Here is a 13,168-nt window from a genome sequence, read left to right as displayed (position 1 = left end):
ACATCGACTAAAATTCACCCAACTGACAAATGCTAAAAGTAAAGGGGGATGGGGAGCACCAGACGTACGAAAATATTATGAAGCTATTGCACTAGCTAGGGTTGTACACTGGGTTAAAAAGAAAACCACTGGGTAGAAATGGAAAATAAAATCAGTGATACTAAATTGAATAAAGTAATATGGATTTCACCTCAGTCAGAAAATATAGCACTGAAACTCATGACATCACCAGACATGCACTTAAAATATGGGACACATTGCACAAAAGGGAACACTGGGAGTTCAACTCACCTTTAATGCCACTTAAAGACCTAGACCATTTTGCACCAGGGAAAGAGGAGTGGTTTGGCAAGTGGTTATTGGAAGAAAATATACAACTAAAAGATGTAATGTGCCAGGGCAGAATATGCTCACTCCAAGAGCTTCAAGATAAGAAAAACATGATAGTCATTAACACTTGGCGTTATAACCAACTAAAGCATTTTATAGATTCTCTACCGCGACCAATTAGATCATCGGATAATCTACTGCCACTAGAGAAAATATGTACCGACAAAGAGGGGAAGATTGGTTTCTCTCGGATTTATAACGTTTTAGTTGAATTAGGAAGTCCAGACACTCCGGCCTTTATTGGGAAATGGGAAAAGGAACTAGAGAGAACCCTTTCAGCTCCAGAAGTTTCATTGATATTGAAGAGAGCCTCGGCCACATCGGTTAACAGTAAATTATTAGAGCTAAGCTTTAGGTGTCTGGCCAGAATGTATCTGACCCCGGATCAGGTACATAAACTTCAAAAGGAAATGTCACAGTATTGTTGGAGGGGCTGTAAAGAACTAGGGACAAATGGCTCACATTTGATGGCTCTGTCCGGAAATGAGAATATTTTGGGGCAATGTAAGAAAATATATCAAACAGATCACAAGTTTCAACATACCCAACGACCCCTGGGTATGCTTATTTCATCTGAGCGATATGCCCACTAAAACATACCTTAGAACACTTTTGCCACACCTTATCGATGCGGCCAAAAGCCTAATCCCTAAGTATTGGCAAAAGAAAGAAAGACCCACGATGAGGGACTGGTTTAATAAAATTAATGAGATACATTGTCTAGAGTACTTAAGGTTTAGTGAAGGGATAAAAATGGGGGCCTATGAAACAAAGTGGAGAGAATGGGTAAAATTCAAAGAATCTGTAAAAGCATTCAAGATGTGGACCACTTAGACTAGAGTTGGGGTTTTGCTCCAGTGAAAGATACAGAGGGGAATCTAAAGTGGGGGCAGATAGGAAGAGATAGGAGGAGGCAGGAGGAGAAGAGAGGGGGGAAATAGAGAGGTTACGGTCTCGGAGGGGGGGGGGAGTTTTCAGGAGGGAAGTAATCGCAACTGGTTGAGTAATTACTTTTTGTAATATGTTGGCTTAGTCTATCAAACGGACTTATATGGCTACTATGATGTGATGATAAGACGGGAAAATTTAGAGTTTTAAATAATTGAAAAATGTATTCCCGGGGAAAATCCTCTCGCTGATGTGGCAAAAAAAAAAAAAAATGATGTGAGCCCTTGTTTCAGTACCGTAGAGGCATTTGGGGTTGGAGGGGATGTTGTATAGCTCTTGGTAATAGTTTTCAAATTGCTTTGCTATCTCTTCATTGGATTAATGTAGATTGATAATATAGACAGTTAACATACTGTCTTTTGGTTTTCATGTTAAGTTCCTCGAGAAGCAGAAGTCTTGTTTGGACAAGCTCTTGGTGGGTCACAGAGCTATGTTCTGTTTTCTGTTTATGAGACACTTCCAGCATACAGGTGAGAGTCATAAGGCATGAGATTTTAGCCTGATTTTCTTTTTTTGTTCTAGAGGCCATCTTTTAGAATTTCACCACAAATGACACACTTGAGTGAGATGAGAAGTCTCTGTGTTATCACTGAGTGAGAAGTATTCTTCAGTGCATGTATTGAATCTTTGTGTGTCTACTGGGTTTTTGAGAAGGGAGGTGTTGAGTCTCCAGATTTTTGTTCTGGACTGGAGATAGTCTTCGGGAAAACCAGCTGGATGGTAATTGGGTGGTGATCTGAGAGTGTCATGGGTTCTATTGTGGCCTTCTGTAAGAAAGGTATGTCAGATTGGGAAGTGACAAAATAGTCAATTTGTGAAAATTCATGGATGAAAATTCATGGATTCATGGATGAAATAATTTATGTGAAAGCTTTATCTTGGGAATATAGTGTTCTCCAAGTGTTGTGTAGCATTAATTCTTGGAGCTGTAATTGAATTTGTTTTATTGCTCCATAGGGTATTGCTGAAGTGCTTGAAGATGTGTCCAGAAGTGGGTCAAGAGGGATGTTAAAGTCTCCCCTAAGAATTAGAATCCCTGATGAAATAGCAGTTAACAAGTCTCCTATTTGGCGAAAAAATTAGACCAGTTTTGTGTTGGGTGCGTAGACGTTGGCGATTGTGATCCAATCCCTTTCCCTTAAGGAAAATATATCTACCTGCTTGCTCATACATTCAATCGATCAGTTGAAAGGGTGTTTGTTTAGAAATAAGAATGGAAATGCCCTTTGTTTTAGATTCTCTGTTTGCTGCATGGTAGGCTAGTGGAAATTCCTTGTCTGTTATTTTTGAAAGTTTGTCTGACATGAAATGTGTTTCCTGAATGCAGACAATATTAGCTTTAAACGTGTGAAATTCTCAAAGAAATGGAGATTGTTTTTCAGGTATGTTTAAACCTTCGGCGTTAACAGATATCATTTTCAATGAAAGAGGAGTAGAGTGAGAGTGTTGTGAAGTCATGGTAGATATTGGTAAGTTTGTGTGCCTATGGTGCTTACACAAGTATTCAGGTGTGTGTTGTTCTTAGGGTGGTATTATATGAAGCTGTCTCAAGCTCTGTTTTGCAGAGAGAGAGGAGTATCAGGTGAGATAAGAGAGGAGAAGAAGGGAGGGTAAGGAAGGATAGAGGTGTAGAGGAAGGGGGTAGGCAAGAATATAGGGGTTAATAAGAGATATTGGGGATGCAGGGATTGGGTGTACTGAGTAAGTTGTTTGAAGCATAAAGGGGGAGCAAGTATATGAACCGGAGGTAGAAATAGGCCGGCTAATCCACCTAACGTAAAAAAGGGTGGGGAATCAGGAGGGGTCAAAGGGGATATGTAGTCCAGTCTGTGTGGGTTTGAGATTTAGTTGGGTTCGATGGAGATCAAGTATCTGCACGGTTGGAGCTATGTATGCGATTATAAACAATGCTAAACTTTCGGGAGTTAACAAGAACAGGTGGTGTGGTGGGGTGGTAAGTATGGGGTGTGAACGTTAGGATAAAGTTGCAATGGGTTAATAGATCAGAGGTCTGTGTCGTAACAGAAGAGGCAAAGTATATATTATGTGCTGTGTATAGACCACTTATAGAGCTGTGCAATCGACCGTGTTGTGTGCAAACTGAAGGTAACCTTGTTTATTTGGTTTATCATTGTTTATGAACCTGGGATTATAACCTCTATGGTGAGATGAACTGTGGAAACTGTTAATGTATAAAGCAAAAAAAAAAAAAAGAGAAATAAAAGGAAAAAAACATGTAATAAGGTAGTAAACATTGAGAACTTAGGAGGTATATTATGATGGGAAAAGTTAAGGGTAGAGATGAGCTTTGTGTTCGAGTCAAACCCATGTTCGACTCGAACATCATCTGTTCGATCATTCACCGAATTGCGAACGATATGTGCCGTTCGTGCCAAATTCGAGTGGCACGTCACGGCCTATAATTCACTGAGGCATCGCAGTGCATTGCTGGCTGATGATTGGATGCATCCCAGGTGTTGTATATATATATATATATATATATATATATATATATATAAATACACACACTGTATTCAGTTTAGCTAGATCCATTCCTGTTATTATCTTCCTACTGACAGGCAGGCAGGTGTTGTTACAGTATTTGAAGAAAATTGCTGGTGTTCTTCTGATCCTATTAGTCCTATTAGCTACAGTATTTACAGTTAGTGTAGTGCGTCCTTTGCACAGTGTGCACCTAAAGCTACCTGTAGAAGATTGGTGGTGTTTTTCTGATCCTATCACTACCGTAGGCAGCTACATTATTTTTTAGTGTAGTGCGACCTCTGCATAGTGTTCAGCTAAAGCTACAAATTAGTGTAGTGCGACCTCTGCACAGTGTTCAGCTAAAGCTACAAGTTAGTGTAGTGCGACCTGTGCACAGTGTTCAGCTAAAGCTACCTGTAGAAGGTTGGTGTTGTTTTCCTGATCCTATCACTACTGCAGACAGCTACATTATTTACACGTTAGTGTAGTGCGACCTCTGCACAGTGTTCAGCTAAAGCTACAAGTTAGTGTAGTGCGACCTCTGCACAGTGTTCAGCTAAAGCTACAAGTTAGTGTAGTGCGACCTCTGCACAGTGTTCAGCTAAAGCTCCAAGCTAGTGTAGTGCAACCTCTGCACAGTGTTCAGCTAAAGCTACAAGTTAATGTAGTGCAACCTCTGCACAGTGTTCAGCTAAAGCTCCAAGTTAGTGTAGTGCAACCTCTGCACAGTGTTCAGCTAAAGCTCCAAGTTAGTGTAGTGCGACCTCTGCACAGTGTTCAGCTAAAGCTCCAAGTTAGTGTAGTGCGACCTCTGCACAGTGTTCAGCTAAAGCTCCAAGTTAGTGTAGTGTGACCTCTGCACAGTGTTCAGCTAAAGCGCCAAGTTAGTGTAGTGCGACCTCTGCACAGTGTTCAGCTAAAGCTACAAGTTAGTGTAGTGCGACCTCTGCACAGTGTTCAGCTAAAGCTCCAAGCACTCGCATAAATGCGATTGAGCAGGTAGTGGATAACACAGCTGCTCGCACCAACCAGAACACTGCCTGTATTCAGTCATTACAAGACCAATTAGACTCTGCATTATCCAAAATAGATGATTTAGAAAACAGAAGCAGATGTTATAATTTCTGCATACGAGGGATCCCTGAAACAGTAACAGATATATCGAGCACCGTCAAATTGTTTATCAGCATACCGGACATCCAAGGCCATAGACTCGAACTCGACAGAGCACACAGAGCCCTTCAACTTCCCCGCCAAGATGGCCTCCCGAGGGACATCGTGGTCAAGCCCCATTACTATGGCGTTAAGGAGGATGTCATGAGAAAAATCCGCAACATGGACAACCTATCCTTTCAAGGGCATAAGATCCAAATCTTTGCTGACATCTCACCTGCCACAGTCCAAAAACGGAGAGCGCTCAAACTGCTGTTGGAAATACTTTCCCAAAACTCCATCAAGTACCGCTGGTCGTTCCCTTTCCGCCTTCAGTTTCACTTTAGAGATAAATCATATCACTTCACCAACTTCCAGGAAGGGGAGCGCCTGCTCCTGCAACAAGGACTGATTTCCCAGGATCTTGCTCCTCTGCACACGACATCTAAACCGGGCTCTTCCAAGCAACCTCCTCCAGGCAGCCCTTTAACTCCATTGTGGAATAAGCAACTCCCAAAAAGGCCACGAGACTCTCGCCCTGCAAGATGAACGTCCCGCCACACGTCTGGACTGGAAATGTTTCTCCCAACTTTTCTGCTAGACTGAGGACCCATCCCTCTCATTTGTGTAGGGGCATCCCTACGTAGACCTACCTTCTGGCATTTTGGCCAGGTCTGATTCTGCCCTCGGTTAGGCCCCACTAGCCCCCTCAATGGCTATCTGGGACTCCTTTCCGGACTCTACCACACCTTCCCAGCTGGGATGTATACTACTCGATATGGTATACTTTGTAACATAAAAGCTACGCTTTTTAAGTTCCCCCCCTTTTTTTTTGTACGGTATCCCCCACCCCTCACCACCATCCAACCCCCCCACCCGCAGTGACTCCCTTTCTTGCAATATTAGACTTGGTTCCTTATTTTTGCCAGTTGTTACCCTACACTTCTAGCCTTGCTAGTGTACCATCTCTGAGACTGATCCCACACTTTTTCATTCCCCCATCGGGATTCAGATGGCCGGAGCGGCCTTGCATGCCACCCTCTCTGTTGTGACACAGAGGGACCCAATCTCCCTCTGCTGTCATCAAGCAGACAACCCACTTTGAGGTTGTATTTTCTCCGGGTTCCTCTGAAACGGGGAACTTGGACTAGGACTAGGAATACTATGTTTGTTTTTATCTTTTCAGTTTCTTTATTTGCTGGTTTTGCACTAAATGTATGCGGTATTCATATACCTTATTACTCTTAATGTTCTCCTTTCTTCTCTTCCTCTTTCCTCCCTTCCTTTGTCCCTTCCTCCGCCACCTTCTTCTTTTTACCACTCTCTTCAGGAATCCTCGCGGAGATTGCCATCTAGTCCACCCCTAAGGAATTATCGGGAATCCATCTCTTCTCAAGAGGATGTCCACTCTCTGGCGGAAGAGGTAAGCTCCCTTTGCTTTTTTTCACTCCTCGCTCCTTATGCCCATGGCTGACATGAATACCCAGATGTTATCGCTAAAGATAGCCTCACATAATGCCCAGGGACTCAATTCCCCCTCTAAACGCCGGAAGTCTTTCCATAGCTACCACGCTAGAGGCCTTAATATTGTTCTGCTTCAGGAAACCCATTTTCCTGCCAGCTATACCCCCACCTTTCTCCACCACAACTTCCTGACTTTTAATCTGGCGAATGCTGATGCCAAAAAAAAGGGAGTCGCCATTCTCCTTTCTAAACCTATACCCTTGATTATTACACACATGGTCAAAAGACTCAGACGGCAGGTATATACTCATAAAAGGACACATAGAGGGGCTTTTGCATTCTATTATTTCCTACTATGCACCTAACCAAGGCCAGGCACGTTTCTTTACCTCCATGCTATCAATCCTGTCCCCTCACCTGGAAGGCAGGGTGATTATAGGGGGCTACTCCAACATCACCTTTGATCACATGTTGGACAAATCCTCTCAAGGGAGACCTCATTTAAAGAAACTACCCACACAAAGCCTCAGAATAGCCCGTCTTCTGCATGACATAGATTTGATAGACTCTTGGAGGGAACTAAACTCCACGGCGAAAGACTATACCCATTACTCGGCACCCCACAAAACATACGCTAGAATTGATGATATTTTTCTCCCTAACTCGGATATACACACAGCGTCCCAGGCCTCCATACAGGAAGTCCCCTGGTCGACTCCTTGGTGATCCTTAAAATCTCTAGCTCCCTCTCACCCCCTGGGCCTCCCCAGTGGCGCGTAAGTAAATCACTGCTGTCCAACCTGGTCCACTGTATAATTTTAGAAAAGTATATCAGGGAATTTTTTTCTTCTCAATGACACCGGAGATACGGCTCCAAGTTTCCTCCGGGGGGCTCATAAAGCCGTTCTGAGGGGGAAATGGCATCTAAACTCAAGAAAGAAAGGAAAGCAGATGTTGTGAAGCTAGAAAGAGAATTCCAATCCCTCAGCAGGTCCCACAAAGCTAACCCATCTCCAGCGACCCTGACCAAATTAGAAGCCACTCGAGTGGCACTAAACTTGGCCCTTACATCCAACGCAGATAAACACATGAACTGGCTAAGCGGCAGGCTCTATATTCAGGCAGATAAAATTGGCCCCCAGTTGGCCACTAAACTATCACCCAAAATAAAATCCTTCTCTCTCCCCAAGATCAGATCCCTGTCAGGAACTCTTACCCAGAACCCCCAAAAAGTCTTGGAAACTTTCCAGGCTTTTTATTTCAAACTCTACTCTGCTCCTAACCCTAACAATTCAGACTCCATTGACTCCTTCCTGAATAACATTGATATCTCTAAACTTTCGGGCTCCCATAGGTCCATCATGGAATCTCCTTTCAGGGTGGAGGAAGTCCGCGAAGTTATAAAGAACCTCAAAACAGACTCTGCCCCTGGCCCAGATGGTTTTTCTGTACACTATTATAAGGCATTCTCAGAGGTCCTCTCTCCTTATCTGGTCTTTCTATTTAACTCCCTTCGCGAGGGGTCCCCCCTTGAACCGGCTGCCAATCTGGCTTACATATCGGTAATCCCCAAACAGGACAAACCCAGTGATGTTGGTAATTACAGGCCAATCTTGCTGATCAATAATGATTTAAAGATTATGACGAAAATTCTAGCAAACAGATTGGCCTCCTTTATTGCTAACTACATCCATAAGGATCAGGTGGGATTTATCCCAGGCAGACAGGGGCCGGACCAGATCAGGAGAGCGGTAGATTTAATTTCCCTCATGCAATCCTCATGGGATTCAGCCTGGATATGTTCTCTCTATAGACCTCCAAAAGGCCTTTAACACTGTCACTTGGCCATACCTCTTCACTATTCTACGAAAATGGGGCTTTGGCCCGGATTTCATTAAAACCATATCATCCCTTTATTCCTCCCTGAAAGCCCGCATTAAAATGCAAGGCCACCTTTCCGAACAAATTTCTATTCTACAAAGCACTAGACAGGGCTGCCCCCTTTCGCCTATGCTCTTTGCCATAGCAATAGAATCACTAGCCCTAGCCATCAGACAAAACCCTGACATCCATGGAGTGAAATGTGGTCAACGGACTCACAAATTGTCAGGGGATTAAATTGACCAGACCGTGTGGACTGCACAGAGGAAACCAGAAACGCATGTAAGTGAAAAAATAATGGTGTTTATTAAATAAGTGACAAGTAAGAGGAATATAAACAGTGCAAAACCAACCACAGACCCACAAACAACAAATAGTATATACAAGTAAATGGAGATACCGGAATCGTAAACAAAGCCAGGCCAAGGTCATACACAGGTAGGTCAGCAGATGGGTAAGGACGGGAAACCAGCAGGACAGGGAGAGGATGGATGGATAGGCTGCAGGGCAGGGATCCAAGGGAGTTAGGAGGGACAAATACAGGATGGGCTAGGGATAGGGATCTGATCAGATCAGATCAGGACAGGACAGAAACAGGTTCACGGTCAGGATACAGGCAGCAAGGTCAGGGCGCAGGGAGAAAGATACCAAGGCAAGCCTGTGAGGGCTTGCCGGGTATTTATAAGGCTGTAGTGATTGACCTCATGTTACAGCTAAGCACAGAGTGTGCTTTTTGCTCCACACTGCCGGAGTGCACCCGCTGGTGGACACCAGTACTACGGCCCAAGGATGCAACAGTGCCACCAGCAGGAGAGACCTCTTACTACAGGTCCCAGGTGTTGGAAGACATCCGCTGGTGGACACTGGTACTGCGATCCAAGAGACCAATAGTGCCACCAACGGGTAAACCCTCTCATGACACAAATGTGCCCTTTTTGCCGATGACGTCCTCCTGTTTGTCACCTCCCCCCTCATTTCCACCCCCAACATCCTCCAACTACTTAACTCGTTCGGCTCCATTTCGGGACTTCAGGTTAACATGACCAAATCAATGGCCCTAAATATTTCTACTCCCCAAGGCTCAAAACCCACTTTCCCTTCTCCTGGTGCACCTCTTCCCTACCCTATTTAGGTGTTTTCCTATCCGCAAGAACAGAACTTCTATACCACCACAATTATCCCTGAATGCTCAAAAAACTCTCGGATGATCTCTCGCATTGGGCCCTGTAAAAAATGTCCTGGCTGGGCAGAATAAACTCGGTCAAAATGACCCTACTTCCTAGGATTTTATACCTCTTTCGATCCCTCCCTATTCCCATCAAAAAATGTACACTGGACAAACTGCAAGCTTCGATTATAAGATTCATCTGGGGGGGGGTCACCGTTTTTCCAAAAAGGTGTTATACAGGCCAAAGAAAAAAGGGGGTTTAGGACTACCTAATTTATGGTGGTATTATCAAGCCACACAACTCTGCCAATTTTCAGTTATTTACTCCAAAGGCCCAAAGCCAGATTGGGTGGACATAGAACGACAGGCCACTCCCAACCACACTTTGGATTTCCTGGTGTGGAGACCGCAAAAGAACAGACCTCCGATTCTCTCCCCCTCTCTGTCTCACTCAATGGCCTTATGTGATACACTATATAGAAGACACTCCCTGACCTCCCCTTGGCTTCCCCTGGCACACATCTTCCACAATACACAAGTCCCTCCAGGTATGAACATCGAGGCTTTTAGGTGGTGGCTCAACAAGGGCCTTTATAGAATAGGGCAATTTTTCAACAGCTCTGGTCCTGTTTCACTCACATATTGCATTTCTAAACTAGACATGCCAGTCTCGGAGACTTTCCGCTACTACCAATTATCACATTTTCTGCGCAGGGTCTGGAAAAGCTCGGACACTCCGCTCTCTGTTACATCTTATGAATTCTGGTGCTCCTCAGCCATGGGCGTAAGGGGAGGGATTTCCCTGATCCATTCAGCTCTAGCTGAGCCCCAGGTGAAAGCGAACTATATGATGCAATGGGAGCGTGATCTGAAACTTGATTGGGACATGGATACTTGGCACACATGCTTTGCCCGTTCCTACAAGGGCATTCTTAACTCCTCCTTGGTGGAGGTAGACCTCAAAGTCATGACCCGCTGGTACCTGGTACCCACCAGTATTACTAAATTCTACCCACAATCATCACCCCTCTGTTTCAGAGGATGTGGCCACTTAGGCTCCCTCCTCCACACTCTCTGGGAATGTCCCAAAATCAGAGGGTACTGGAACAGAATTTTTAATCTCATACGCAAATCCACTGGTTTTGCAGTCAAACATAGCCCCACCATAGTTCTCCTTAATGACAATATCCCAAAAGTACCTAAATTGTCTCGGTCACTGATCCATTTCATCCTTCTTGGGGCCAAGATTACACTAGCTCATGCCTGGGAAAACCCCTCGGTTTCCCTCCATCAAGCCAAACAGAAAATCTCCTGGATAATGGTGCAGGAGAAGATCTCGAGCAAGATTCTAGACACTTCTGATAAATTTAGACTCATATGGGATCCTTGGGCTAGGTTCTTAGGAATCCAATTACTTCCCTGACTCAAAATAATCTCTGTACATCCCCTTGAATCTAGGAGACACATGGCCCACCTTCCCTCCGCGAGGATTTCTGTCCCCAATACCTCCCCTACTTCTCCTTTTCTTCCCCCGCATTATTCTTCACCCCTCTATCCCTTTCCTTTTTCTTTTTTTCTCAAGTTCCATTATAGGTTGTTAGCACATATTGAGAGAAACAGACTGTGCAGTCTTTTTTTCTTTTATTTGTTTGTTGATGTTGTCCTCTCTCTGAATGATAACCTTGATAACCTAGCAGATCAGCTGCTGTATCACTTAAGATTGTGGGGACACTCCCCGGACTGAGCGATTTTATTTCTGACATTGTTGTTGGTCTTATAATGATACCAGACGCTACAACAGATCATTTTTCCACAAAAGGCTGTTTATGGGTTCAGGATAGGTCCCGGCAGGATCATTTTGATCTCCCGGACCTTCACCCGGTTGTCCCACGCACAGCAGGATCCCATTTGGGGTGCGCGGTCCATTCTGGGGGAGTCCTGTTTCCTGTGATCCCTGGCTGCCTTTTTATTTCGTCCAGCAGCCTTTTCTTTGAGATAGAATCTGTTATTTCACCTGGAAGGTTATCAGTTCTTACATTTGTATTAGGTTCACCCTCGCTTTAGGTCCACTTATCTCACTTTACCAATGTTAATTACATTGTACTGACCTTATTATTGGTTACTGACGATTTTATATTTTTGTACTGTTATCATCTTCAATAAACAGTCTTTAAAATAAAATTTAAAAAAAAGCTACAAGTTAGTGTAGTGTGACCTCTGCACAGTGTTCAGCTAAAGCTACCTGTAGAAGGTTGTTTTTTTTCTCTTGATCCTGTCACTACTGCAGGCAGCTACATTATTAACACGGTAGTCATTAGTGTAGTGCATCCTCTGCACAGTATTCAGCAAAAGCTACAAGTTAGTGTAGTAGGAACTCTGCACAATGTTCAGCTAAAGCTACCTGTAGAAGGTTGGTGTTGTTTTCCTGATCCTGTCACTACTGCAGGCAGCTACATTATTTACACGTTAGTCATTAGTGTAGTGCGACCTCTGCACAGTATTCAGCTAAAGCTACAAGTTAGTGTAATGCGACCTCTGCACAGTGTTCAGCTAAAGCTACCTGTAGAAGGTTGGTGTTGTTTTCCTGATCCTATCACTACCACAGGCAGCTACATTATTTATACGTTAGTGTAGTGCCACCTCTGCACAGTGTTCAGCTAAAGCTACCTGTAGAAGGTTGGTGGTGTTTTCCTGATCCTATCACTACCACAGGCAGCTACATTATTTACACGTTAGTGTAGTGCGACCTCTGCACAGTGTTCAGCTAAAGCTACCTGTAGAAGGTTGGTGGTGTTTTCCTGATCCTATCACTACCGCAGGCAGCTACATTATTTAAATGTTAGTGTAGTGCATCCTCTGCACAGTATTCAGCTAAAGCTACAAGTTAGTGTAGTGCGACCTCTGCACAGTGTTCAGCTAAAGCTACAAGTTAGTGTAGTGCAACCTCTGCACAGTGTTCAGCTAAAGCTACCTGTAGAAGGTTGGTGTTGTTTTCCTGATCCTATCACTACCACAGGCAGCTACATTATTTACACGTTAGTGTAGTGCCACCTCTGCACAGTGTTCAGCTAAAGCTACCTGTAGAAGGTTGGTGGTGTTTTCCTGATCCTATCACTACCGCAGGCAGCTACATTATTTACACGTTAGTGTATTATGACCTCTGTACAGTGTTCAACTAAAGCTACCTGTAGAAGGTTGGTGGTGTTTTCCTGATCCTATCACAACCACAGGCATTACATTATTTACAAGTTAGTGTAGTGCGACCTCTGCACAGTGTGCAGCTAAAGCTACCTGTAGAAGGTTAGTGGTGTTTTCCTGATCCTATCACTACCACAGGCAGCTACATTATTTACACGTTAGTGTAGTGCCACCTCTGCACAGTGATCAGCTAAAGCTACCTGTAGAAGGTTGGTGGTGTTTTCCTGATCCTATCACTACCGCAGGCAGCTACATTATTTACACGTTAGTGTATTGTGACCTCTGTACAGTGTTCAACTAAAGCTACCTATAGAAGGTTGGTGGTGTTTTCCTGATCCTACCACTACCACAGGCAGCTACATTATTTACACGTTAGTGTAGTGCGACCCCTGCACAGTGTTCAGCTAAAGCTACCTGTAGAAGGTTGGTGGTGTTTTCCTGATCCTATCACTACCGCAGGCAGCTACATTATTTAAATGTTAG

The sequence above is a fragment of the Aquarana catesbeiana genome, linkage group LG05 (genome assembly GCF_042186555.1).
Source record: "Aquarana catesbeiana isolate 2022-GZ linkage group LG05, ASM4218655v1, whole genome shotgun sequence".
Taxonomy (NCBI): domain Eukaryota; kingdom Metazoa; phylum Chordata; class Amphibia; order Anura; family Ranidae; genus Aquarana; species Aquarana catesbeiana.
Note: the sequence above shows the minus strand (reverse complement) of the source record.